Source organism: Pleurodeles waltl, chromosome 6, assembly GCF_031143425.1.
Source record: "Pleurodeles waltl isolate 20211129_DDA chromosome 6, aPleWal1.hap1.20221129, whole genome shotgun sequence".
Lineage (NCBI taxonomy): Eukaryota > Metazoa > Chordata > Amphibia > Caudata > Salamandridae > Pleurodeles > Pleurodeles waltl.
Genome location: NC_090445.1, coordinates 610,244,592 through 610,270,758, shown reverse-complemented (window position 1 = coordinate 610,270,758; position 26,167 = coordinate 610,244,592). Strand labels below are relative to the sequence as shown.

The 26,167-nt window shown below is 47.4% G+C and overlaps 1 protein-coding gene across 1 annotated transcript in view; it reads right to left on the bottom strand.

Annotated features, from left to right (window-relative positions):
* Nucleotides 1–26,167, bottom strand: part of LOC138300053 (golgin subfamily A member 3-like) — a 69,449-nt gene that overhangs the window by 5,290 nt on the left and 37,992 nt on the right. The window lies entirely within an intron of this gene.

Sequence of the window (26,167 nt, the reverse complement as noted above, 5' to 3'; positions counted from 1 at the left end):
CACTTAATGATCTCCAAGCGTAGTATTTGCAAACATTTAAATACTAGGCATTTCAATAATAAGCAATGAAAACAAATCTGACGAAAATCGCACATTGCATGGACAGCAAACTGCCCACCATTCTAAAAGGGATAAATTGACAAGGCAGCCATGATACATGTTTGACCATACACACCCATAACTAACCGCGTCAACAGAAACCCCGATAGAGAGTCCTGAAGCAGAGTTCTGAATGTAAGGAGTCTCTATCTGGCTATGGCTTCCGCCTCAAAATACAGAGATTGTGTCGCTAGTGGTGAAAAACTGCTCTTCACTAATACAGTACGAGCCTCTAAGTTAAATGTTGGAAAGAAAACAATCCTCCACTACACCTCCACTTTGTGGATAGTAAGGACAAAAGTATCTGCAAACTTGTACTCGTGCTCCTGTTTAATAAAATTGCTTACTTGTGTACAGGGACATTATCGGGAGTAGTAAAATATTTTTATACCCGTTTGCTGTCATGGAATTGTATTATATTGCAACATCTATATAGCTCTTACTAAATATGAGGGTCGCTGAAGTGTTTGCCACCATGGGTAGCAAGCTGCTCCATGTAGAATGTGTGAAAGTGATTTTCGTTAGGGTACCTATTTCTTACTGGGAGAAGTGACAGTACTCTCCTACTGAATGTGTTGCAGCAGTGCTGAGAACTGCAGGAAATGTCCCTTTCAAAGTAAAGAGGTGCAAGTTCTAAGTACCGGAGAGTACCTTCCCATTTAAAGCACTGGCTCGAAGGGTGTTGTCCTTGTTTTGATCCTATGTTGAAAGTGTTTCCAAATCACGTGTGATGACCATCAAGGTGCAGTTATCATGTTATGGGACGCACCCCTAAACCCTAAAAACACCTTAAATGATACACACAGATACACACGGTTACTTAATATTTACTTATTTCGTAGTAAAGGCGTGCGTGGTATAGGCACTGCATACTAAAGGATGTGTGGTAAAGGCATTGAGTTGTAATGCCAGCGTTGTAAGGGCGGTCTCCCACTGGACTTATCTCTTAACTGTGTTGAGGTGATTTCACTATACACTGACTCCACAGCTAGAATCCGTACAAGTCCTGTGATTTCAGATGCGTGCCCAGTTAAGGATGGGGCATGCATCCTAGTCAGGATAGCCCCTGCCCCCACTACTGTTCATGATGGCAATGGAGCTGCTAGCGAACATATTTTGAAGCCTTAGTGACAGGCTAGGACTAAGGGTGTCAGGAATCAAACATATAATTATGCAGATAATATATTAGATGTACTTAAAGGATGCCAGGTCAGGGACAAACCATCTGACAGAGACACTCAGGCAACCTAACAATGTGTCTGGGCAGCGACTGAACTGGGGAAATCATGTATATTCCACTACGAGAAAGGGACATGGAGCGGATAACAGTACTGCAAAATATCGCATTAGCGAGGAAATTCGATGCATTTTGATAACCAGGTGTACAGAGAAGAATGCAATGTAACACCAGCAGTGGCGCATTTAAAGGGTAATATTACCTTTTGGAAAGAGTGACAGCTGTCGGCAATGGGCAGGACTGCACTGTTAAAGATGGTCTTGCTGCAACTGCTATTATTTTGCAGCAATTACTATGCCCCTCCCAGCCATGTTCTTCTAAGAACTGAACTCCATCTTTACAGAGTTTATGTGAGACTACAGTGAGAGGATGAATGGTTAGATGATCTTTCCAAAGCTAAAGAGTGATCTGAACTGAATGGGATAAACGGGGGCACATTTATGTAACTGTATGCAGGTAACAGTACTCCATGCTTCTCTAAGCAGCAAAATGACACATTGAATGTAAGAAGCAAATAATCTTTTTTTACCTAAATTATGTTTTAATTACGTTATATGCCGCCATACTTTTCTCCGTAACATTTTTTACTTCTGCGCACTCCATCACAGGTGTTACCTTGATTTCCAATGGGTAACGATTAGCCTGGGTGGCCAGCTCTAAGGCGAATTCTCCGTACCTCATACCTGCCAACTCACATGATGCCACCATGTATCACAAGATTTTGGCTACCTTCACCAGGTCAACCAGAGAGGAGCCAAAATCACATGGTGGCAGAGAAAATGAGGTGGAAACCACTGTACAAAGGTGGAATTCCAAGTCGTCTTTGGAGGCTATGAGCACCCAATGTCCATTAAGGGGTGTGAAACCACTCCTGGATATCGGCCACAACCTCAGAGACGCTTTCTCTTGTTTCTTTGTTTTTTTTTTAGGGGTCTCGCCTGCTCCAAGGCCCCACCTCCTCATCACATGGTGAAATAAGTTCATAGGTTGGCAGGACTGGTACCTACACCGGGATTTTTTTCCCTCGTTCTTCCCATCAGTGCCTATGAGGTCTCAAACTTTGGCTGCAAACATCCTGCTTTTCCAGTTATCTCTGTCAGGTCAGTGGTTACTGGTGTCCAGTATTCAGTAATTACTGGGCATAACCACAACATGTAGGAGAGCCCCACCTCTGGCTTCTGTCACACCTGAGTAGTAGTTGCTTAAAATATTTTACTAATTACTCAGTGGATTACACACCGTTTCCAGATAAATACACGATTGAACGACTTTTGATACAATGCTGTGGTCAATCAATCAATCAATCAATCACTGCATTTGTAAAGTGCGCTACATATCCGTGAGGGTCTCAAGGCGCTGGGGAGAGGGGGGTGCTACTGGTCGAAGAGCCAGGTTTTGAGGAGTCTTCTGAAGGCCAGCAGGTCCTGGGTCTGTCGTAGGATGGTGGGGAGAGTGTTCCAAGTCTTGGCGGCTAGGTAGGCGAAGGATCTGCCGCCGGCAGTGGTTTTTCAGATGCGGGGGACTGTGTCGAGGGCGAGGTTGGCTGAGCGGAGGCTTCGGGTGGGGGTGTAGAAGCTGAGTCGGTTGTTGAGGTAGGTGGGTCCGGTGTTGTGCAGTGCTTTGTGTGCGTGGATCAGGAGCTTGAAGGTGATCCTTTTGTTGACGGGGAGCCAGTGCAGGCCTCTCAGGTGGAGTGTGATGTGGCTGCGGCTGGGGATATTGAGGATGAGTCGGGCCGAGGCGTTCTGGATGCGTTGGAGTAGTCTCAGGAGCTTGTTTGTAATTCCTGAGTAGAGGGCGTTCCCGTAGTCGAGTCGGTTGGTGATGAGGGCCTGGGTAACGGTTTTTCTCGTGTCAAGGGGGATCCATTTGAAGATCCTGCGGAGCATACGGAGGGTGTTGAAGTAGGACGCGGAGACGGCGTTGACTTGCCTGGTCATGGAGAGAGTGGATTCGAGGATGACCCCCAGGTTGCGTGCGTGGTCCGTGGGTTCCGGGGCTGTGCCTAGGGACGTGGGCCACCAAGAGTCGTCCCAGGCTGATGGGGTGGGTCCGAGAATGAGGACCTCCGTCTTGTCTGAGTTCAGCTTCAGTCTGCTGTCCTTCATCCAGTCGGCTACGGCCTTCATTCCTCGGTGGAGGTTAGCTTTGGCGGTGTGGGGATCTTCGGTAAGGGATATGATCAGCTGGGTGTCGTCGGCGTAGGAGATGATGTTGAGGTTGTGTTGTCGTGCGACGTGGGCAAGGGGGGCCATGTAGATATTGAACAGTGTCGGGCTGAGGGAGGATCCCTGTGGGACGCCGCAGATGATCTTGGTGGTTTTGGAGCAGAAGGGTGGGAGGCGTACGCTCTGGGTTCTGCCGGAGAGGAAGGATGTGGTTCAGGCCAGGGCCTTCTCTTGGATACCGGCGTCATGGAGGCGTGCTGATAGGGTGCGGTGGCAGACCGTGTCAAAGGCTGCTGATAGGTCCAGGAGGATGAGAGCGGCTTTTTCTCCTTTGTCCATCAGGGTCCAGATGTCGTCAGTGGCGGCGATGAGGGCGGTCTCGGTGCTGTGGTTACTGCGAAAACCCGATTGGGAAGGGTCCAGGATGTTGTTGACTTTGAGGTAGCGGGTCAGCTGTTTGTTGACAATCTTCTCAGTCACTTTTGCCGGGAAAGGGAGCAGGGAGATGGGCCGGAAGTTCTTGAGGTCCTTGGGGTCCGCCTTGGGCTTCTTCAGAAGGGCGTTGATCTCGGCGTGCTTTCTGGGAAGGTTGCTGTCTCGAAGGAACAGTTGATTGTTTTCCGGAGGTGGGGCGCGATGGCTGCGCTGGCTTTGTTGAAGACGTGGTGAGGGCAGGGGTCCGATGGGGATCCGGAGTGGATGGAGTTCATGGTTTTGATGGTGTCTTTGCCGCTGACGTTGGACCAGACGGTCAGGCGACTGGTGCGAGTGGTAGTCGCAGGGGTGGTGGACTCGGTGGTGGGTGCGGGGGGGGGTCGGGCTTGAAGCTGTTGTGGATGTCGGTGATCGTGCGGTGGAAGAAGGTGGCCAGGGAGTCGCACAGGTCTTGAGATGGCGGGATGTCGTTGGTGATGGAGCTGGGGATGGAGAGTTCTTTCACAATGCTGAAGAGCTCTTTGGTGTTGTGTGCGTTGTTGTCTAGGCGGTCCTTGAAGGCGGTCTTCTTGGCGGTCCTGATGAGTTGGTGATGTCTGCGGGTGGCGCTCTTGAGGGCTGTGTGGTTGTCTGGTGTTCGGTCGTGGAGCCATTTCTTCTCCAGCTTCCGACAGGTGTGCTTGGAGATTCGGAGGTCCTCGGTGAACCAGGCGGCTTTCTTGTTGGTGTGGTTGGTTGTAAAGGTCTTGAGAGGGGCGAGGGTGTTGGTGCAGTCGTTGATCCACTGTGTGAGGTTGGTCGCGGCGGTGTCTGGGTCGGTGGGTGGTTTCAGGGCGAGGGCGGTAGTCAGTTGGTCCTCGGTGACCTTGCCCCAGTAGCGGCATGGTAGCTGTTGGGTGCGGTGGTGTGTTTTCTGAAGGTGAAGTGGACGCATCTGTGGTCGGTCCAGTGTGGTTCGGTTGTGTGGTTGAAGGAGACGTGGGGGCTTGTGGAGAAGATGGGGTCGAGCGTGTGTCCAGCGGTGTGAGTGGGTGTCGTTACGAGCTGTTTGAGTCCGAGGTTGTCGATCAGGGCGGTGGAGTTGGCGTCGTTGTTGTTCTCGAGGCGGAAGTTCAGGTTCCCGAGGAGGATGTAGTCCATGAAGCGAGGGCGTGGGTGCTGATGAGGTCGGCGATGGTGTCACTGAACTGTGGGCGGGGTCCGGGAGGTCTGTAGATGAGAGTTCCTCTGAGGGTGGTGTTGGGGTCGGTGTGGATCTGGAAGTGCATGTGCTTGGCGGTGGTGAGGGTGTCATCGGTGTTCGTTGAGATTTTGATGGAGTCTTTGTGGATGATGGTGATTCCTCCTCCCACTCCGTTGGTGCGGTCTCTGCGGGAGATCTTGTAGCCCTGTGGGATGGCTATGGCGATGTCTGGTGCTGAGGTGGCGTTCAGCCAGGTCTCCGCCAGGAAGGCGACGTCGGGGGCGGTGGAGTCTAGGAGGTCCCAAAGTTCGATGGCGTGCTTGCGAGCGGAGCGGGTGTTGAGGAGGATGCAGCGGAGGTGGTTGGGTTCTCTGGCTGGTGGTGTGGAGGGTTGGATGCTGGTGAATCTGCAGTTCCGGCAGGTGAAAGGCCCCTGGGTGTGTTTCGGGGTGGCCCGGTAGCAGGGGTGGTCTCGTCCGGTGTTGAGTGCGTGGAGGGTGCTTGCGTCGTAGTGCAGTCTGGCGTTGCAGGGAGTGCGGGTTCCAGGGGTTCTGGTGCTGGGTGCGGTCCAGGCGCGGACGGGCGCAGACGGGCGGGCAGAGGGAGGGAGGAGCAGCTGGGAGCGGGGCGGCCAATGGGAGTGAAGGGGGCGGGGCAGAAAGGGCTCAGCAGCAGGGGAAAAACCCGGGGAAAAAACGGCGGGAAAAGACGGCGGGAGAGGGACAACAGAGCACAGGGGTACAGAAAGCAAAACACAGGGGCACAGAATGAAAAAACTAAGTGGCACAGAAGCCAAGCGCAGGGGTACAGAAAAAAGGGAGCAAGTAGTCAGGCGGCAAAAGCGGCAACGGAGGTTCAACCCACAGGGGGCTGCGTGGCAGATGGGGGGAGCGACCTGCCTGGTGACAGGGTCAAAGGTCGCTCTCTACCACCGCTTTGTGGCCTCCATATAAGGGCAGAGGGACGGAGGAGCAGCTGGGAGGTGGGAGCGGGGCGGCCAATGGGAGTGAAGGGGGCGGGGCAGCAGGGGCTCAGCAGCAAGGGAAAAACCCGGGGGAAACCCGGGGAAAAAACGGCAAGAAAAGACGGCGGGAGAGGGACAACCGAGCACAGGGGTACAGAAAGCAAAACACAGGGGCACAGAATGAAAAAACGAAGTGGCACAGAAGCCAAGCGCAGGGGTACAGAAAAAAGGGAGCAAGTAGTCAGGCGGCAAAAGCGGCAACGGAGGTTCAACCCACAGGGGGCTGCGTGGCAGATGGGGGGAGCGACCTGCCTGGTGACAGGGTCAAAGGTCTAGTGAGGAGTTACAATGGTTTTGGTTTCTTTTTTAAAAACAACAAAAATCACTCCTACATCTCTTGTTAAATGGTCCGTTGGTGAACTTAGACTATCCAGGATGCGCTTTCCTTCTTTTGTATGCAAAGATCTGTCTCACTGCATACTGTTCATTTAGAAGGTTATCATTTTTAAGCATATCATTTTTATTTAAATGTGTTTGATATTGAAAAAATATAACTGTATTATGGAGGAAGTAAGGTAGTATAGTTTTGCGAGCCTCATTACTTTACAATGCAGAGATAGTTGTAGATATTATTAGAAGTTAATTTAAAAGTTATTTTAAAAGTGTAATTTGGGCAAAAAGTTACTTGTTACATTCAAAGTGTAGCTTGTTAAATGCTTTTTTTGCAGGAGTATCATTTGACTTTTGTCTGAATACAAAGCATAAGCAAAACTACGTATGCAAGATTGTTTAACTGCTGAAATAACAGACTTAAACGCAAAGAGTTAAGAGTGCAAACCACACTAGCCAGCTAAGAAACAACAATATTATGTATATTCTATGTCAGGACCAGAGGCTTTGATTATGCTTCTCTTTCTTTACTTTATTTTGTACAGCGGCCTATCAGAACTTTAAACTCAGAAAAACTACATTTCCCATGAACACCTAGTCACATGTACCAATCACAGAGCCCACAGCCTTCTATACCTCCAAAATGCTATCTTATGTCCTCTTTTTTTGTTGCTACACAGCCAGTTAAGAGTCTCATTCCCCTTTTTTATTTACTTAACAGGTAACAACAAGCCTGTTCTCATCAAACGTAAGTGCAAGATGCGCAACGACAAGTCCCAGAGGCATCCCAAGATGCTTGATCTTGAACCGGGGGACATCATCCACCCCGGTTCCACCAACTAGCTTCCACCGCAAGAAGTGGCTGATTATGTTCATTCCCACATCCACCAGGGATTTGATAAGGATGCCAGGGCCCCAACTGCGCTTTGAGTACCCCAGACTGGATTTTCCCGACAAGATGACCAAAACCCTTGCAGTGGAACCCATTTTGGTCAAATTCCTCAAGAAGTATTTAAGGGATCCAAAGAAGAAACTGGACCATGCCTGGAGCCATTGCAGGATAAATTATAAGACGTCACTGGCCCCCTCACCAAGATCCTAGATTTAGCTTTCCAGGCCAAGGATTTGGCGACCCGCATCGATCCTGACATCTTAGTGGGTTGGCTCAACGAGCCATGTGTCAACTTGACAATGCAAATTGTGCAATCTCCACTGAGCGTAGACGCTTCATACTTATGAAGATTGATCCGATATTCAATAAGTAGGCATTGTTGGAATACAGGTCCAGTGCCACAGGGTCTCCTCCTTGGGGCTCTGTTCCTTAATGAGCTGTCCAAATTTGTTGAAACATATAACATCATTGACAAGGCCCCCGGGTCTCTCAAAATACAATCCCTTTTTGGCAGTGTTGGACATTTCATGGGGCGTGCGTCCAGAAGGGTTACTACCAACTCCCACAAAGTGAGTACAACCAGTGAGGTAGAGGTGGTGAACAAGACCCCTCAGACAACTCCACCTTCTCCCCTTACTCTGCCCGTGGCAGCAGAAACCACTTCAGGAGAAGGTGATACAGAAGAGCACAAGGAACCTCCTCTACAGGTGAGACTTATTCCTCTCTCATAGGTCTCTTTGGGGGGCAGCACCAGTCTTTTCCTACACAACTGGCAAACGTTAACCAAAAACTCATGGGTTCTGGAGCCTGTACAAGGGTACAGGTTGGAGTTTTACAACAGACCCTTCCAGGGTTCCCCTCCAAAAGACATGTATTTTTCCCAACAAGAGTAAGATTTCAGCACCTCAGAAATTCAGACTCTCCTAGAGAAAGGGGATATAGAGTTGATCATCCCTCAACCGAACCGTTTTCCTATCTTTCTTGTGGATAAGAAAGTGGGTGGGTCACATCTTGTTCTCAACCTGAAAAGCTTCAACGCTTGGCTAGGCTACCCACACTTCAAGACAGAGGACATCCATCTTCTGGAGGGACATCCTCCAGGAAGGAAATTGGATGGTGCGTTTCAATTTAACCATCCCAATGCATTCCCCTCATTATTGTTTTCTGCAGTTTCTGTGGCAAGGGTGACACTATGAGTTCAGAGTCCTTTCCTTTGGCCTATTCTCCGCACTATGGTGTTTCACAAGGATTATGAGGCCAGTGGTAGAGACCCTTGGAGCAAACGGAGCCAACATTCTTATGGTTTAAAGTCCTCAGACGGTCTTGACTCATTTCAAATGGACGATTCTCTTCCTTCAAGATCTATGTTTCATTGTCAATGTTCAGAAGTTGGTGCCTGGAATTCCTGGCGTTTCAGGTGGACTCAGTCTTAGCGCAGCTAGTCCTGCCCTTCGAAAGGGCCTGAATGTCAAGAAGGACTAGAAGGTTGCTTTGTGCAAACAGACAATATCACTGAGATAGCTAGGAAGATTTGCAGGGCTTTTAGCATCATTGACGCAAGCCAACTTCCCAGGCCCTCTCCACTACAAAGCCCCACAATGGTTCAAGAATCAACACCTCTGCAAGGGTCTCAATTATTTGGAGCAAGTCAGTTTGTCGGAGGAGGCTAGGACAGAAATATCCTGGTGGTTGGATCACACGGAGGCCTGAAACAGCATAGCAATCCTTGGCTCGCCTCCAGAAATGAATATTGAATCAGAGGCCAGCCGGTGAGGCTTGGATGCAATATGTGGCATGATCTATGAAGGGGTGCGAGTGCTTTCTGGTCTAAATCAGAGCTTTCCCTCCATATCAATTGTCTGGAGCTCCTTGTGATTCGTTGCAACATGGAGTCTCTCCCCAGAGAAGATGGACTGTTGCATCCTTCTGCAGATAGACAACATTTATGTGGTTCGGTATGTCAACAAATTGGGTGGAACCAAATCTTGTCTCCTTGCCCAGGATTTTTGGCACTTTTGCCTTCAACATCGAGTCTCTGTGGTAGCGAAGTATCTACCGGGCAAACTCAATGCTGTTAAGGATTGATATTCCCGTAACCTCCAGGGATTAACTCATTGGAGACTTCACCCGGAATTCTTATTCTGAATGGTAGAAAATATTTTATTGTGTGCCTTTACAAGGTTTACAACATTTACATTTGGAAGTACAGTATGCCAAGGTGTTCTGTTGCACTGGTATATACTGTGAATGTAGCTCACCCAGGAGCACTGGCATGCATAAGTAGAACATGTGAAGTCCTTCAGAAGGAATGTGCACATTGCTGTTACACCACTTAATTTGCACTTATGTTCAGTGGACATACGCCATTAGCATCACAAATTCTGTTGGGAGTCCCCCATTGATCTAGGATGTGAAGTTGTGCAGCAATGTCTCTGACCACTGTTGGTGGTAATTCTTCAAGTTATTTGGGGGGTGTTAAGTACTTTGGGCAGACGTGAGTTGTTGTATCACACCTTTGACAGTGTTTGTGCTTTAGTACAGTTTCAGTGCATCCACGATAATATTTGTGGAAAAGGGTTCCAAGCAAGGAGATTCATGGGCATGAGTGATTGATTGTTTGACCCAGTCAATATATGTAGCTCTCTAAAAATGACACACATATTAAAGTAACTGTGTATGATATCAATCAGTCCCAGAGGAAATAATACCTAAAAACACCGAAAATGAAAACAGCAGTAGGTCTAGAGAAACCAATCACCCAGGCATCATCAGTCATGGCTGAATGTACAACTTATCTGAAACATTTGTTACCATCTCGTATTAATGTATTCTATTGTAAAAGTGTACCAGGGAAAGAACAATGAGAGATGCTGCCACGGGAATAGACAAACTCTCAGCCTTTCGACTCTCAGACAGATTTGCACTCTGCCTTAGAACATTATCTATCAGAGCCTGATACTGTATTCTTTATGAGTACCCAGACTGATTCTCAGACGTCTGTTTCTTTTTACTCTTTTATATTTCATTGCTTGATATTCTCTGATTTTTATTTTTCTGCTAAAACCTTGTATGCTCTGTTTCGAGAAAGCTCTTCATGAGTAACTAAACTTCAATATACTTTTGACTTAGAAAATAGAAAAGGGATTTGATTATGGGACACACTTTATGCAATGTTCTGTAACGTGTTTGACAAATAAAGATTTAAAAACTTAAGTTTTGATAACTAAAACCTTTAAATTCCAAGTACAACTTTCATTATTGACTCCAGAGAATTCTCACATTTTTTGACAAAGTCTTATAGATGTTTCAATTGCGGTTTCTGCTTCCCCTGCTTGTTTTAAAGATCCCCTACTAGGTATCTTAAGAGTTGTGGAAATTACATAAATTTAGGATTTTCCGTGCTCCCAACATCATGGAGTACGCATGGGCTAAAGTACTGAGTCATGAATGAGCAAATAAATGACGCTGTGAGGAAATTAAGAATAAGCCAACAAGCAACTACGAAAGGGATAGGAACGAAATAGACCAAATAACAAGCTTTCTAGAAGGAAAGTGACAGATTTGTAGCAGCACCTATTGGAGACTAGTGAGTCCTACAGTAGCCAAAGAGGTGTAGACTTGGCTAAATGATTAGAAGTTATCAACTACTTAGGTTCCCCTGCCAATTGTCGTTGTTCAATTATCAACACACACATCCTTTATTTCCTAATGTCCTAGCCTAACTAGAAACGGATCAACAGGAACAGTTCCACTATTAACTACAAAGGAACCAATCCTATAAAGGCTATTTGTTCCCACTTCTGGATTGGAAAGGTTCTGGATGGGAGACAAATTTTTTTAGCGTGACTTAGCCTGCAAAGCAATTCCATAGGACACTCTGACAACTGTTCTGAAGGACTTAAGAATTTAAGTGGACTTTAATTGAATGATTCCTTCAGAAAAGCTTACACCATACTCAGCACATCATCCAGGAGAACTACTGCCGCCTCTGCACCTGACCAGGACAACCTATGTATCTCCACCAAAGGCCAATGGTGCAGCTTCATAAAGTAGCTTCGATCAGGATAGGCAGCGAAATTTGAGCAGAGCTTGTAAGAGGGCCTTCTGGCATTAGATTAAATGAAAAGCGGTGTGACTATGAGGCAGCCAGCTCGTAGTGCAGATGAGGTACAGAAGAACCATAACTAGTATCCCCTTTGAGAGAAAGTATACATTTCTCCCAAAGGTTTCATCAAGCGAATAAACTAAGGAAGTATTTTGGCAGAAATCGCCCAGCAATCCAATGTCGCCATTGGTGAACAGCAACGATCGATCAAGAGATCAAGCCAATTAAGGACAAGTCCAAAAAATGCAACTGCTAATCAAGCTAAAGTACCAGGTCTTGAGGAACCTAAAAGCCATCAGAAATCCCAGTGGAGTGCAAGCGTTTATCAACATTGTAGACAAATCGATCCACATTTGAAAGTGCATGTGTTCCTTACTTTGTTTGCTTTAGTTTTCTATTGTAGATTTTTTGCCATTATCCGGTAAACAAACCTATGTAGGGAGTTCCCAGTTCCTGGCCATTTACTCATTTTTCAGGTGCTTTAAGGCAGGTGACAGAAACAAAAGAACTGGGTACATATATTCCACCCCCCCTCCCCCCCCACACCATCACCACCACCACTCCATCACTAGAAGTGCTACTTCTTTACAAATTGACTCTTTGGGGCAACAGTGTAATTCTTGTAATTTTCTAGCCTGGTTTTCTGCTCTATTTCTCCTCTACACTTCAAACCAGGACCTCAAATGTCCTCTTTTGTATTTATGGATCTTTATTATTATCATTTGAGGCCCTATGTAGGTAGCCAGGAGCATACACAGCTAAACGCCTACAAACCAGGGGGCCAACAGCGAGCGGTAAATACAGTCGGCAAGAGCCTAAAACCCTTGGGCTGGCAACGATGCACAGGTATTATAACAAAACAGAACCCAAAAACAGTAACATCCATAAACCCAATCCCACTCTCTTCATTCCTTTTGGTGTAACTGTAATAAGGTCTATAGCTATGGCCTGTGATCATGTGATCCTACCTAGGGATCTTCTTTAGTGAGTGTGCCAATGTAGAGTGGCATTATTACGACGGTGTTGTGTTCTGGGGGAGTAATCGAATAGTTTTAAATAAGCAGGGCAAGTAAGCTCATTTAATTCTAAGGATAATATGGTGATGATTGGTGCCCAAGTGGTAGCATAAGCCACCCCCTTTTGATCAGCCACCAAGGAGATCTTTTCCATCCCCAAGAGGAACCAAAGTTTGTGAAGCCAGGCCGTGCAGTCTGGAGTTCTCTCTGTTCCCTATAAGGATAGGATTTCCTGGTGTGCTGCATCTAATGCTAAGGCCATCTGTTGGTCCCTTGAGGATCAGAGTGGAAAAGTTAAGAGATTAGGTAAACACAGAATAGTGTATGCAGAAAACAGGGAAATCATCGTATTGAAAGTGCGATTAATATCATCTAGGATGAGCTCCCAGAACCCTTCAAGTTTTGGGCAATGCCAGAGAAGGTCAAGCAGGGTGCCAGTACCTCTGCAACCCCTCCAGCATTCTTTAGATCTGACTGGGTTCCACGTATGGAGCCTTGCAGGGGTGAGATACCAGTATGTGGTGATTTTGTAGACTCTTTCGACACTAGCCATGCTATGCGCCGAGTGATAAGCCCTGTAGTGTATGTATTCCCACTCCTTATCCTTGAGTGCTCTACAGAGCTCCACTTCCAATCGGGCATGACCTGCTGATCTGGGAGTCCGTGCCTGTTTGGACAGCCACTTCTCAAATCCTATAAGGGGTCTCTGCATGTGTGATTTGAGCTCTGGTTGATTAACCCAGTACCGTATCTGCAGGTATTGGAATCGTCAGCCACCATCAGCTTGTAGTCAGCTTTCAGTTGTTCAAACGGAATGACACCTTGGTGTCAAAGAGAGAGACCACCCTTTTACATCCTCCTTCCCGCCATCAACTGAACTGTTCTTGGTGCATTCCAAGGGGAAAGTCCGGGTTGGCAATGATTGGAGTCATGGGGAAGGGAAAGGAAGTCAAGTCAGCCTTAGTCGCCACAGCGTCCCATATTCTAAAAAACAATTCTGGTGACTAAGGAGGAGTAAAGTCCCCATGCTCTATGTTTGCGTGGAAGCCATGGTTCTTTCCAGATAATGGATCCTGCTATAGCTTGGTCCATAAAGCATCAGTGATTTTCTGAGAGTGGACAGCTCCACTCTACTAGGAAGCGTAGTTGAGAGGCTTGAAAGTATCGCAAGAGACAGAGTACTGTCAGTTCCCTCTCTTGGGTCAGGCCATGTAGCAGGTTTTTAGAGAGCCGAGTGCAGTTTGCCGTCCCAGATAACCTTAGTGAGTGCAGGTTGGAGAGTTCGGAGAGCATTTCTCAGTAGGGTCAAAGGGTGTGTTGAAGGAGGTATAACTGCTGTTATTCGACCAATCCAGGATAGAAAGAGACTACGCCATGTTTCTAATTCAGCCAGTGTTTGCGAAGATGGGGTTGTGTAGTTAAGGGTGATAGTCAGAGATATAGAGCGTGCTATCTTAATCTTCCAGTAAGTGATATGTTCTGGTGCCCAATCAAAAGGGAACTGGGAGCGTAGGCTACTCTCATGAGGAGGAGTCACTGAAAGGTTTTATATGAGTTTTCTGCATATTGACTCTGAGGCCTGAGATCGCCCCGAAAGCATGGAGTTCGGTGACCAGGGCAGGGAGTGAGGTCATCGGGTCGGTGATGGCTAAGATTAGATCATCAGCGTAGAGACTAATGAGTTGGCAAGCCCCACTGAATTCTACGCTGGTGATGGTTGTGTTGTGTCAGATCCACTGTGCAAGAAGCTCCATGTATAGAGTGAAGATGAGTGGGCACCGCTGTCCCCTGTTATATGGGAAAGAGTAGGGAAGATACCCCTGTTCACTCTCACCAAGGCAGAGGGTGTGCTATAAACATTTTGGATCCAACGTCTGAACTTATTCCCGAAGCCCAGATAACTAAGGGTGGCAAAGAGATAGGAACATTGGACTCTGTCAAATGCCTTTTCGCAATCAATTGACAGAAGCAGAGCTTCCATCCCAGACCTATGTGCCTTGTCTAGGACGTGCAGGATATGTTCAGTGTTATCTCCGCAATGTTGGGTGGGAATGAACCCTGCTTCATCTGAGTCCACCAGGACAGGGATATAAGGGTTGAGGCGATTGGCTAAGATACTGGTAAAAAGCTTGGCATCTATGTTGAGTTGAGATATAGGCCTGTAAGTTTGCTGGGTCTTTGCCCGGCTTTTGGATGACGTGATGGTGGCTTCTAGCATGGATTTAGTGATTCTGCCTGTGTCAGCGAAGGAGTTGTAGAGCCGAGTCAGGAAAGGGTCTGGCTCAGGGCAGAACGTTTTGTAAAAGTGTGAAGAGAAGCCCTCAGGGGACTTCCACAGCTTCAGCCGGGCAATGGTCGACCTCATCAATGTGAATTAGTTTCTCCAATGCCTCAGCATCAGTTGGCCGAGGGGAGTGAGAACGCTCCCTGCCAGGTACTTTGTATAGTCAATGGAGGTGAAAGTAGGGGCAGCATACAGAGCACCATTAAAGCACTGGAAGGCAGCTTCGATAACATGATGTGTATGTGTTTCTTCAGTCAGGGAAGACTGTATGGCCTGAATGGAGGTGGCATGAGCGTGCAGCCTATGGGCCTACATGCGGCCAGAGCGGTTACTCCCAAGGTGGAACTTGTGTTTCAGTCTAGCCGTGGCATACTCAGCTCTATCTTTGTGCCTTCTCCAGCTCCCTTCAGGCCCTAGCGGCGCCAGTGCGTTTGCGAGTGGTTTCTCATTCTAGAATTGTTTGTTCCAACTGGCACCATTTCTCCCTGCAGGACTTATTCTCAGCCGCTGAGAACGAGATGAATTCCCCCTAACCACTATCTTCAGCACCTCCCAGAGGGAGGTTGACATTAGTAAGTAAGATAGTCTCTAATTGTGTTGTGGATAGAGTCTAGAGTAGACTGAAATTGGAGTGGTCTATCCCGCAGTCAGTGCGAGGGCTTCTGTTTGGCAATGTCAAAATGTACTACAAGTGTCATCAGCGAGTGATAAGAGAGCGCTCTAGGGGCAATGAAAGTGTTGTGGGTTAGTGAGTGGAAAGTAGGGGTGGCTAGGAAGAAATCTATGCAAGCATAGGTTTTCCGGGCTGCCGAGTCAATTAGACCACAGTCTGTCAACCATTCTAACCCTGGGACAGAGAAGGCACCCGTTTAATCGAAGGGTTGACGACCAGATCTTTTGAGCACATTGTCCATCACCAGGTTCAGATCGCCTCCAATAGGATTGCTGTGTCTGGTGTGCGAAGGACCTGGGCTAGGGCCTCAGTGATCAAATGCTCTTGGCATTTGTTGGGAGAGCAAACGCTCGCCAGGGTGAAGTGGAAGGTTTATATTCGGAATCTGTAGGCTAGCAGTCGGCCTTTGATTTCAGATATTTTAGATAGAATCTCACCTTTAATTTGCTGGAGAGTAGAATGGGCATCCCTCCCCATTGGAGGACCAAAGTTGTCAGAAGAACCATTCAGATTGCATGTAGGGAAAGGGGTGTGGAATTTAATAACATATCTACATATCCATGGGACAGGTTGCTGCTTAAATCTACTTGTCCTCTAAAAAAAATGTACTTGTCCCTTTGATACCATGTAGTGCTGCAACAAATTATATCAGCTATCTCATTATGTAAGATCTCTGGTAATAAGCCTCTGATTATGCCAGGGCTACTACTATAGTAGGGCTTGAATATTTGCAATTTTAATCCATACTACAGAAATTTCCTTATTTTGCCACCATTCCGCAGATCTACATACTGGTGCAGGAGGAAGCAGTAAGCAATAGTTACATGTTTTAAGGATTTTCACCAGCTCTCCTCTAATCTTTTCCCATAATGAGAAAGGTTTGAAATTTACTCCTGACAATAGCAGAAGTAGAAGTTCTTCCAGGGTTGGGAATAAAGTGGTTGGATGGAAAGTGAACTTTTAAACGCTCAACAGATTTTCGCATGAGCAAATCTACACATGCACATTTGCTTGTGCTAAAATACAATTCACAAATATTTTCTTGGAGTACGATTTCCTAGTCTACTTCTGTAAGTTCTTGTGAATTCATGAAAACCACTAATGCAAAGACATACCACGGGTGCACTCTTGTGACTTTCTTTAGGAATTGGGTCCCTAATTAGGTCTGGCAAAGATGTTTATATTAAACTTCTATTTCTCTATCGGTTGGCTTTACTGTGAGTGATCTCATTTTGCTCTTCCACAAAAAGCATTTTGGCACACAAAGTCGTTTTGTTCATTGCTAGGAACTACTGTGCAATCTGCGGCGTAATGAAACTGGGGGGGGTCCCCTCCAGACTCACTCAAGGCAGGTGCTGTGAGAGAGTGAGAGAGGGGGGCCTTCTGGAGGAGGGTGCCGAGCCTTCGTTACGCTATGTGGCAATGTGTGCTTTTTGAGACCAAAAAGTTTTTTTCTTTTTGCCAGTGTTTGCTGCAATGGTGAGTGCCTGGCAGATCTCAGAACACTAAAGTGTTACAGAAGGCATGTCAAAACAAGACATGCATTGACGAAACCAAGACTCACTAAAAATGTCTGATTGGTTGGCTTTGCCAGTGCCTATTTATTTTCATGCTTTCCAAAATCGTGTTGAAAATGGTTATACTGAGATTCCATTAGGTATATTTTTGGGAAATACTTGCATGCATCAACAAATTTTACTAAATGACGCTTCAAAGAAATAGCACCTAAAATTTCATAGTAGCGAAACCATTTTTTTCCTACTTGCATTTTTTGTGAACATTTTATTTTGAAAGCAAAGAATAATCACTCTTGCTTCTGCAAACATTTGCATCTAATCAGAGAGCATTCTGGGAGCATTATACTGACCCTCATATTGTTAAACATTTTAAACATGTACATTTTTGTTTTAGTGGAACCACTGTCAGCAGTGCAGTGTGACCTTAAAATGTTTATTTACAGCGCTCACACTAATAATGAAGGCTTTTCATTAATGAACCATAAATACAAATTTGAACAGCATTAACATTTGCTTAACACACATATTACCTCAACTGCAGACAGTTCCCTTCTCTGTAAACTTGCAACCAAAGGGTTTGTGCTGCAGGGGGTTAGGTCTACTTGTCCCAAGGACAAAATAAACATGAAAACCTGTTGCCCTTGACCCCAAACAATATGTCCTGGTTGGAACTATAGAAATTCCAAGTCCCTACAGGGGGCATCCCTAGGAAGTAAATGAGTCTCCTGCAGGAGGCATGTCACTCCTGTAACTGTAACTCTCTAGTTGGGATAGGACAGCAGTGCACTTGGTTGGGTTGTTGAGGCCTCAGACATTGATGATTGTGACTCTAACCTCCAGGTGAACTACAAGAAGTAAGGATGTGCAGCAGTGTAAGGTTGACAGCAGCATGATGTAGCATGTAGCTAGGTGGGACCCAGAACAGGTGAGAACCCAGAAGTAGGCTGTCTGGCCCAGATGGAAGACCAGGCATTGAGAAGGAAGAGTAGTTAAAACCAACACTCAACATTTACCAAGTCTAAACTGAATGTGAACAAAATCCTAATCCAACTAAATGTGAACAAAACCCTAGTCCAAGGATGATGTGCTGTAGGGTCAAAGACCGTAAGTCTGAAACAAACCGGTAGGAGAATGAGAATTGTAAGAGTCCCCCACTGCAGCGGGCCCTGCTAGTCAAGAGGAGGACCAGTACTTCCAAGTGGAGTCATGAGGCAGGTTTGCAGGACAGTGTTTATGTAGCAGATCTATTCATGCTTGAGGCTAGGCTGGCCAAGACTGCTTGCCGTTCCTGGGCTTGCTCCTCCAGACTTGGTCATTTGTTTTTTTGGCACCGGCCCACTTTTTGCAACCTGGGCCCCTGGGAATGCAGAGGTGGCCGATTGGGGACAGGTACTTAGCCAAACGAGCACACCTTGAGCCTCCTGCAGGGTCTTGATTTGGTGGAGTTGGCGGTCCAATCGGAATGCCTGCTGGAATGGGAGCCCCCAGCTGCAAGTTATTTCGTGGGAGAATAGGAAGTCGGTTACTGGCTTAAAGTCCTTACTGCGCTGCAGAGTAAGGAGAGAAATGTCCTGAAAGAGGACAACAAAATGGTCATGATAATGGATGGGTTGTTTGCTCCTTGCCGCCTTCAGGATGTCTTCCTCATTTGAAAGTCATGTACACAGGCTAAGATGTCCGGAGCCCTAGCCCCGTGCCTCCCAGCTTGGCCAAACTTGTGCACACAATATAACTGTAGGTCAGAGTTGTCTTCTCAGTCCAGTATAGAGTGAAAGAGAACCTGCATGTATCTTCTGATGTCTGACCACTTGGCGCCAGCAGGTTCCCCCCTGAGGCGGATATTGTTCCTCCGCGACCTGTTTTCCAGATCCTCCGCCTGGGCCCTGAGGTCGTCTTGTTGCTTGTGTAGGTGAACGATTTCCTGGTGCAGTAGTTCTATATCTTTGTCACGGTTACTCTCGTTGTCATCTAAGGTGAAGACCCTTTTGCCAATTGACGTCAGGTCTGTCCGGAGGTCTTGCAGTTCTTGGGAGAGGTCTCTTCTCAGGTCCTGAATATAGGTTTTCAGAGAGTCGAAGAGGTAGGTCAGAAAGCCCTTCGTGACGGGGGCCAGGTTGCTGTTTCCTCTTGTTCCTCCCAGGCGAGGGATTGGATTGAGGATATTACCTCCCTGGCGTGGTACGGAGTGGTGCAGGTCAACATCTCATGGGCCAACTGGTCTCTTTTGTTCTTTGCGGTTGCCATGGTCTGAAGAGTGGAGGGCATTGTGAGCCAGACCATAGGCGTGTCCCAATTTGAATTCAAGAGGGTGTAGTCCCCCCAACCCACTCTTTCCCTATATCTATAGTGTAATAACCCAGATGCTTGGGAGGTCTGTTAGGCTGGAGCGGCGGGCCCAGGTCCAAGAGTTCGTTGGCCAGTTCCAGGTAGGGCTGTAGTTGTCACCTGGGCACCTAGAATCATGAAGAGAAGGGCTGCTGCGTGCACCGTGTGTGCGAGATCCTGCACAGTAGTAGGTAGCTAGCTCTTGGCGCGGTGTCAATGTGTGGCAGCTGCCAACAAAACCTCCTCAGGTTGTGAGCCACGCAGAAGGGCACAGTGGTTACAGGCCCTAGATCAATGCCTTAGGTTACTCTTCCAGGACCTGGCCACCAGCAGGTTGTGTAAGGATGGACCTACTGGTGGTTCGGTAGGCCCTTAATTCTGCAGGTCTGCCAAAGGCTTAGGGGTGCCTGGAAGTCTCTTGTCTCTTGCCCCTCCCCCATGAAATACGGCGCTCCCTGTGCCAGGGTGCTGGTGCATAGGTCGCAGCGAGCTCACGGTGATGCAAAGTGAAATTGCGCCGTGGGGGCAGCCGTGCGGTCTTACGTGGGAGCTGGCTGGCTCACGGTAGGTGGGCAGTCTTCTTTTAACATGTGGCAGCCAGCTGGCACAGATGAGTCAGATGAGTCAGTGGCTGGCTTGGGCAATGCAAGCGATCTACGTCGGTGAGTGTTTGCCGTCCAGCCCAGGAGATTCTTTGGCAGCAGCCCCAATGCGGGGCCAGGCCTTTCCCGCCCAGCATGAGGTCAATATGGCTCACCTGATAAGGCCTCTCTGAGGCTGCATAGAGCAGAACACCGCCAGTAGTACAGTCGGCGGACGCTGCCTCAGGGTGTGCTGGTGTTGGCAGCAGCAGACCCCAGATGCCCCTAAGAGATCCACTGTGTCTTGGATAAGTCACAGGCTGTGGATTTCTCTGCCATCCTAGAATGCACCGGCAAAGCGGGAGCCCCTTCAGCTGCTAAGCTGCCCCCGCAGATCCACAAAAGTTGCATCTCCTAGGACTATCAGGCCAGTGAGCAGAAACCTCCAGGAAGTGCAGTTTTAATGGGCCCGGGTGACGTAGGTGTGCATTGAGCAACTTATTCAGCCGCCAACTTGGTTACGCACCCTCTCTTCTATTTAAATGCTTGTTCTTGGCATTTCGCATTGGATTCTACCTTCTTTCCAAGTAAAGCTTCACACGGTGTCTGTGGCACAAACACAAAATATTTGTTATGCATACTTATAGGGAGATTTATATAGCATAATTTAAATTAATCTTATCCACAGGTGAAGCCTGTGGGTGCAGCCTTAAGTTTTACCCAAATATGCATTACTGAGCAAAGGTGGGAGTTCCCTAGTACTGCGCTCATAAACAAAGTGGCAATATAAACGCTTGGCCTGTCTGAAATATGGAACATAACCCTTTTTAAGGTCAGTAAACAATGTGTGCAATATAAGCATGCTCTCTTCAATATGCAATAGCAGAACAAGCATTGGCAAAGCCAATAGGCCTTGCCTATACAAGAGGTATTGGCTTTGACAATGTGTTTTTGCCATGCTGGACTTTAGTGTGGCTGCTGTTCAGCATGGCTAAAAGTTAGTAGCATGGAGTGTCATAGAGTGGAGTGGTGGGGTAGAGTATTGTAGAGTGGAGTAGGGGGAGTAGAGCGTCAGAGTTGAGTGGAGGAGAGTAAAGTTCAATGATTCAGTGGCAGAGTGTCATGGCACTGAGTGGGGTGGCGTGGAACAGAGTGGAGTGGGTTGGAGTGGATTGAGGTAGTGGGGTGCGGTGGATTGGATTGGAGAAGAGTGGGGTGGATTGAATGCTTTGGGGTGGATTGAAATGGGGTGAAATGGATTGGAGTGAGGTGATTAGACTTGACTGGGGTGGGTATATCAGACTGAAGTGATAAGACTAGTGTGGGATGGATTGGATTGAGGTGGGGTAGGTTGAATTGTGGTGGTTTTGAGTGGGGTTAATTGGAGTGAGGCATTTTAGACTGGACTGGAGTGGGGAGGATTGGAATGGACTGGAGGGGGGTGGACTGGATTAATTGGAGAGGAGTGGGGTGGACTGGACTGGAGTAGATGGACTGGAGTAGATGGACTGGAGCAGAGTAGGCTGGATGGGTTGGAGTGGGGTGGACTAGAGTGCGGTGAACTGGACTGGGGTGGATTGTACTAGAGTGGGTGGAATGGAGTGGGGTGGAGTGGGGTGGGCTGGGGTGGACTGGAGTAAAGTGGGATGACTGGAATGGGGTGGACTGGATTGGAGTGGGGTGGATAGGATTGGGGTCGGGTGGGGAGGAATGAACTGGATTAGAGTGGGGTGAACTGGATTGAGAAGGGGTGTAATGGACTGGAGTGGAGCGGGGTGGACTGGAGTGAGGTGGAGTGGGGTGGATTGAACTGGGTTGGGGTGGATTGGATTGAGGTGGACTGGATTAAACTGGGGTGAATCGGAGTCGCGTTGGTTGGAATGGAGTGCGGTGTGGTGGACTGGATTGAAGTGGAATGTTTTTTTTTAGTGGGGTAGATTGGATTGGAGTGTACTAGATTTGATTAGGGTGGACTGTAGTGGACTGGACTGGAGTGGTGTAGGCTGGACTGGAGTGGGTTGGATTGGAGGGGGGATGGAGTGGGGTGTATTGGAATGGAGTGGGGTGTATTGGACTGAGTGGGGGTGGATTGGATTGAGTGGGGGTGAAATGGATTGAGTGGGGGTGGATTTTATTAGTGTGGGGTGGGGTAGATTGGACTGGTGTGGGTGGACTGGGTTGGCGTGGGATGGATTGGAGTGGTTTGGAATGGGGTGCAGTGGGGAGGGTTAAGGAGAAATAGAGTGGAGTAGGCTGGCATGGAGTGGGGTGGACTGTACTGAGGTGGTGTGGATTAGGGTAGAGTGTGGTGGATTAGAGTCCAGTGAAGTGCTATGGATTAGAGTGAAGTGGGGTGGACTGGAGTAGAGTGTGATGGGTTGAGTGGGTATGACTGGAGTAGAGTGGGGTTCATTGGTGTAGAGTGGGGTGAGGTGGATTGGAAAGGGGTGGAGTAGATGTGGTGGACTGGAATGGAGTAGGGTATGGTAGACTGGATAGTGTGGATTGGAGTTGGGTGAACTGGACTGGGTGTGGTGGAGTGGATTGGAGTGAGTTGGACTGAGTGGGGTGAACTGGATTGGAGTGGGGTGGGATGGGGTGAACTGGATTGGAGTGGGGTGGGGTAGTGAGGATTGGAGTAAGATCGAATGTATTGAGGTGGGTTGCATTTGATTGGAGTGAGGTGGATTGAGTGGGTGAATTGGATTGGAGTGGGGTGAACTGGAGTGGGGTGAATTGGACTGTGGCGGTGTGGTCTGGAGTGGGGTGGAGAGGAATGGAGTGAGGTGGATTGGATTAATCGGGGTGGACTGAGTGGGGTGGCCTGAGTGAAGTGGTTTGGACTGGGACGGGTGGATTGGATTGAAGTGGGGTGGAATGGCCTGGTGTGGGATGAATTGGATTCAATTGGGGTGGATTTGATTGGTGTGGAGTTGGATGGATAGGACTGGTGTGGGGTGGATTGGAGTGAGGTGAGGTGGATTAAGGTGAACTGGATTGGACTGGGCTGGATTAAGATGGATTGGATTGGAGTCAAAGGTGGGTGGATTGGAGTGGGGTGGATTAGGTTGGATTGGAGTGGGGTGGGCTGGACTGTTGTAGGGTGGGTTGGACTGTAGTGGGTTCAATTGTGGTGGATTTGAGTGGGGTAGATTGGATTGGAGAGGGATAGACTGGATTGGGCTGGACTAGTGTGGGCTGGATTGGTCTGGAGAGGGGTGAACTGAATTGGTGTGGGGTGGATTTGGTGGATTGGAGTGTGCTGAATTGGGATGGAGTGGGTTGAACTGGAATGGAGTGGGGTGAACAGGACTGGGGTGAGGTGGACTGGATTAGAGTGGGTGGTCTGGAGTGGGATGGACTGGAGTTGGGCAGATTGTTTTGAAATAAGAGTGTGGCAGATTGTTTTGGTTTGCAGTGGGGCAGATTGGGGTCTGGCGGATTGTTTTGGATTGGAGTGTGACAGATTATTGTATGATTGGAAAGGGCAGAATGTTTTGGATTGTAATTGAGAAGATTGTTTTGGATTGGAATGGGGCAGATTGTTTTGGATTGGAGTAGGGCAGACTATTTTGGATTGGAGTGGGGCAGACTATTTTAGATTGGAGTGGGGCAGATTAGAGAGGGGTGGAGTGGGGTGATCAGAGACTGGAGAAGGGTGGACTGGATTGGAGTAGGTGAATTGGAGTGGGGCGGATTCAATTGGAGTTGGGTGGATTGGAGTGGAGTGGGGCAGATTGGAGTGGAGTGGGGCGGATTGGAGTGATGCAGACTATTTTGGATTGGAGTGGGGCAGGTTGATTTAGATTGGAGTGGGGCAGGTTGATTTAGATTGCTATATTAGAGTGAGGCAGATTGTTTTGGATTGAAGGGGGGCAGATTGGAGTGAGGTGGATGGAGAGTATTGGAGAGTAGTGGGTTGGGATGGAGTAAGGTGGATTGGATTGCAGTATGGCAGATTGGACTGGAGTGGGGCTGACTTGAGTAGGCATATTGTTTTGGAGTGGGGCAGATATTTTTATTGGAATGGGGCAGCTTGTTTTGATTGGAGTGGGGCACATTGTTTTGGAATAGAGTGCTGCAGATTGTTTTGGAGTGGGGGCAGCATGTTTTGGATTGGAGTGGGGCAGATTGTTTTGGATTTGAGTAGGGCAGATTGTTTTGGATCGGAGTATGGTAAGTTGGAATGGGTCAGATAGTTTTGAATTGGAGGAGGGCAGTTTGTTTTGGATTGGAGGGGGGCAGATTGGAATGGGGTGGTTTGGGTTGACTGGAGTGTGATGGACTGGAGTGGATTGGTGTGAGCAGATTGGAGTGGGATGGATTGGATTGGAGTGGGATGGATTGAGGCGTACTGCACGATTACATGTTAAAGCATAATTTCGAAAATTACACATAAGAAACAATGTTACTTTGCAATATTTAGAACAAGATAATAGTCCTCCATTGAGAACAGCGCTGAAGAGCAAAAACAAAACAAAACATGAGTACAAGGTGAGAAAAGAAGACTTGGAAAAATAAAAAAGTTACCTTTATAAAATACAACTTTGCAATTTTGTTTGTCCTGCTGGGCATGTTTTTGCAGTCATGTACCTTCTGTTTGCAGGGCATTAGAAGTTAAAAGAAGAAAATAGTTCCTCAATTATGCCAAGAGCAGTGGACGGCACTGAGTGAGTTGAATCAATCAGTGCTTGGTCCCTGCTCCACGGACAGAACGGAAATGATGATATGCCAGCTGTGACCAATTACGAAGCTGTAAAGAAGAGTGCCACGCAATCCAACAAACGAAAAGCAATGGGTGGGCTCCAATTACTTTTCTAATACAACAGTCTCTTACTAGTGATACGCATGCGCTAGTGCAAGCTAGCGCAGGCTAGACTCTTAAAAGGAGCAGCACTGGCCCTTCTGAATGCAGGACCAGGAATTAAAATGTGAACTTCGGCATCTCTACTGGCAATAAAATTCTTATGTTAAAAGTATTCCCTTCAAGTGAAAACAGAAAATCATTGGTTCGATGGAGCATGGATCAAGTACTGATTAATTTCTTTATTAGTGTCCTTCTGCTTCTCGCATTTGTACTGAGGTACTTTTTCCGTTCTTGTTGCACCCCCGTCGCGTTGCTTCCTCGTTCCCCTTCCCCACTGATGGTTTTACATTGTTTGTATTGCTACGGCACAAGAGTTAGCTGGAAGTCAGATTGTGCTTCATTTTACTAGTTCATGAGCCTAGTTGCCAAGAAAATCAATGTCTTGTGGCTGCTTCTGCCAGACCTGGCACGTCTGCCCATAGCAGGTTTACTGATGGGACTGATAGGACTTTTCAGTCCATACAACTAATAGAAAAAAAAACAAATCTCTAGGACCCAGAATGCAAAGTATAATGCCTCCAAAAGTAGGTGTCACAGATAGGTGGCTTTTGGACACCTATGCAATGTGACTTGTTTCCTATTCTCACACAGTGGATGATAGGTCTTAAATGAAATGAGCGAATGATTTTAACTGGACATAGTACCTTTGTTGTTTGTGACCCAGTGGTGGTGTTAGCAGGCATTTGGTACCAATCACTAAGGTCACTAAGGTGTTATCTTCTTGAAGTTTAAGAGTATTTGCTAGCTGCGTAGATTCTAAGAGAAGAAAATTACATCAACACTATCATCTGCAAACTGTGCTGGCCAAGCAGGTACTGCAGACAGGAAATGCATACTAAACCTTAGATATTCTCTGACTTGATGCAATGAAATGAATGGTTCTGTGAATCTTATACATTTATTTATTTATTTACTTGCAATTTGCTGCCAGGCTCTTTACTACATCTAAAGCCCTTTTTTTTTTTTATAAATCTACCTACGTGGGGTCCGACATCCCAGATCAGTCAAGAAAAAAAGGAGCATTTTGCCTTTTGCCACACAGCACTGGCAAAGTCAACAGGGCCAACAGGCGAGACCAACTGCCTTCGCCAATGCTTGCTAGTGTAGTCAGCATTATTGCACATTGTGTAGGGTTTTAATTGCCAATAATTTCCAACTCCACAATTATGGATTCTAGCCTAAAGAGAATGGATTGTTAAAAACTGCTAAAACACAAACTATTGGGGTAGTAAAACTATCAGCACCTGCCTGGCCTCTCCCACTGATAGGCATCGTGGGGAGGTAAACAAACTCAAAGTCATCAGTCTGCTACATGATCCTGCTGTATGCTTTTACTGAGCATAAAAGGCGGGCCAATAATAGTATTCATCGGACAAACTCAACTTCTTTTAAGATTGGCTGAGCCGATCAGAGACCTCCATAGAAAGCGTT